Here is a 3,150-nt window from a genome sequence, read left to right on the forward strand (position 1 = left end):
ATCGATAACAGGTGGATCCTGCGTGTCAGAGACAAGTAAAAAAAAAAACTTTTTCATAAAAACAATTAAAAAGTTGCTTAAAACACTTAGAATACATTGAATTATTTTAAAAAATAAAGTGTTCAAAGGTTTACATAGCCTTGAAGCCGGAAAAATCCAAGCCATTATCTTGTCACACATGCCCCATAAGTATCCCATTGTGGTACCTGTCTCATTTTAATCATTTATACGCATTTTATGTCACCAGCATAGGTCACATTGGGGCTAATGTCACAGCATTCCATTACTGTCATTCAGAAAACAAGGGGCAGTTTTTGTGCATAGGGAGTAACCTCTAGAAGGTCTCCAGTTGTGACAAAGGAAACCGTGAGATGTCGTATTGATGTTCCCATTACAAGCTACAATAAACATGTGAACACTCAGGGAAACTGGGAGAGAATGAGGCCAGAGGTGAAGCACATAGAAAGGTAAGATATGGTACACATTAATGTTAGAACGTGATGGGACTGTGATGATGCCATTAAGTCACTTTGTCTACTGCATCCGTGACAGTTATGTCCTAGTCTGGCTTAGAGAACAACTCAGTGACTGTAAAAGCAAATCATTTAAAATTATTATATGTACGACATGGACTTTTCCTAGCGTGAGGATATTTCAAGGTATTCTGCATTTTCAAACAATATATTCTCATTTTGGTTTGTATATGTTTCCATTTCCATCCATATCCTCATTATAGTAATCCAAGAAATATTATCCTGTCTTTCAGTTTATCTGTAGTTTAGCTTTTTATCACCATCTACTGCTTTTTCAATGCCACCGTCTATATGAAATTTCAGAATTAATAAATGATAACTGCTATTCGCTAGCATCACATACTCACCTGACATGTCTATAGACTACACTTTCTCATTACAAATCCTCTATCCCCTCCACCCCCTTCTCTCTTCCCAGGCCTATAGTTTTGATCGTATCCTGAAATAAGCTGCGTAGGAGGCAAGGGAGTGATACTGTGAGATACTGTCATATATTTCACTTTAAACCTTCCCTCCTGCTGCTCTTCTGGTTTTACTTTGAATTCTGAAACTTAAAAATGCGCAAAAATAAATCATTTGTTAGAGCACTTTGCAGCACGAACTGTGACAACCTACATGAAACTTATATGCAGTCTCTTCCAGCCAAGTAAAAATGCATGACCCCCAACCTGTCCCGCTGTGACTTCTGTAACCTAATACTTGCTGCCCTCTTGGCGATCACCTCAGTTTGCTATTTAAATATATGCCACATATCATTATTGTACGTGCTGATGGGTTGTGTTCGTCTTCAGATGTAAGGGAGTTAAGCAAACTATCCCCTCTGTATTCCCACTGTGTCCTACTAAGCAATAAATAAATTAACAGCAAGCATACATCAGCCCGTAGCTTTGTTTATGCTCTGATAAAAGTCTCTATATTCTGTCTAACATGCCAAGTTTGGAAAAATAAATGCTGCACTGAGCTGGAAAACGAATAGTCTGCTGACGCTTCTAGGGACATGCCTTAAAGAGGCTCTGTCACCAGATTTTGCAACCCCTATCTCTTATTGCAGCAGATCGGCGCTGCAATGTAGATAAGAGTAAAGTTTTTTTTGTTTTTTTTAAAACAATCATTTTGGCCAAGTTATGACCGTTTTTATATTTATGTAAATGAGGCTTTCTAAAGTACAACTGGGCGTGTATTGTGTTCGTTACATCTGGGCGTTTTTACTTCTTTTACTAGCTGGGCGTTGTGTATAGAAGTATCATCCACTTCTCTTCTCAACACCCAGCTTCTGGCAGTGCAAAGACACAGCGTGTTTTCGAGAGATCACGCTGTGACGTCACTCACTTCCTGCCCCAGGTCCTGCATCGTGTCGGACGAGCGAGGACACATCGGCACCAGAGGCTACAGTTTATTCTGCAGCAGCATCAGCGTTTGCAGGTAAGTAGCTACATCGACTTACCTGCTAACGCCGATGCTGCTGCAGAATCATCTGTAGCCTCTGGTGCCGATGTGTCCTCGCTGGTCCGACACGATGCAGGACCTGGGGCAGGAAGTGAGTGACGTCACAGCGTGATTTCTCGAGAACACGCTGTGTGTCTGTGCACTGCCAGAAGCTGGGCGTTGTGAAGAGTAGCCTGGTGGCCACTCTTTTTTTTATGCCCTACACGTATTTCATGGATGTGTGTTGCCAAATCTCTTCCTGCTGTTTTACTTCTGTTAAGATTGATCCATGAAAAGGAAGCTACATGCAGAACAGGGTGCATTGCGGGAGCGTGCTGAAAGTTAGCATTTTTGGAAAGGGGCTTTGCTGGGTTTGCTTTGGGTAGAGAAAGCATCCTGCTATAAATTAATGGTACAAGAGTGGCCTTGGTGTGACGGAAAAAGGGGCTTGTTGTGACTATAGTATTGCAGTAAAGAGGTAGCCCTACTGGTCTTTATAGCAGGAAGGTTCAGCCATCAGCTTTGGCAACTAAGGGTAAGGGAGAAGGGACTGCTGTGATCACTAAAGGAAGGTATGGAGGTTTCAATAGAAACTGCAATGTGCCAGTTCTCTCCCATTCATATTCTCCTGAATGGTGAAGTTCCTAGTGGTGGAACCCCCACACTAATCAGATATTTATGAAGTATCCTATGGGAATGTCATACCTGGCAGTCATCCGAATACACCTTTTAACATTTCCTTTATGGCCTGTCCTCTTCTAAATCTTATTTGATCCTAGAGGTACGCTTGACAAAATAAACTACAATTCGTCTAGCAAAACTACTCATATATGTATATATATATATATATATATATATATATATATATATATATATATATATATATATATATATATATATATATATATATGTTTTTCTACAGATGTATCCTCCCTTACATTTGCTTGAATTTAGTTAAGGACACAGATTTCTCATAGAACAAATTCAAAAAAATATCGCAACATGCTAGCAAAACCCTTGACAGGCTTCAATTCACATCACAACCATAAGTGTAAGTATATAAATGGCCCATAGAAAAAAATATGGTGAAAAGCTGTTCCATGTAAAATCAACAAGCCTTCTTTACTGTGAAGACAATGAATCTATGGAATGGTCTACCGCAAGAGCTGGTCACAGTAGGAACAGTAGATGG

At 40.0% G+C, this 3,150-nt stretch overlaps 1 long non-coding RNA gene across 1 annotated transcript; it reads left to right on the forward strand.

Moving 5' to 3' along the window:
- Window positions 1–274: 274 nt before the first annotated feature.
- Window positions 275–1,200, forward strand: LOC142741102 (uncharacterized). Its single transcript, XR_012881001.1, has 2 exons — window positions 275–467; window positions 952–1,200. It is a non-coding gene; the product is annotated as an uncharacterized LOC142741102 (long non-coding RNA).
- The last annotated feature ends 1,950 nt before the right edge of the window (window positions 1,201–3,150 follow it).

The sequence above is a fragment of the Rhinoderma darwinii genome, chromosome 2 (genome assembly GCF_050947455.1).
Source record: "Rhinoderma darwinii isolate aRhiDar2 chromosome 2, aRhiDar2.hap1, whole genome shotgun sequence".
Classification (NCBI taxonomy): Eukaryota; Metazoa; Chordata; class Amphibia; order Anura; family Rhinodermatidae; genus Rhinoderma; species Rhinoderma darwinii.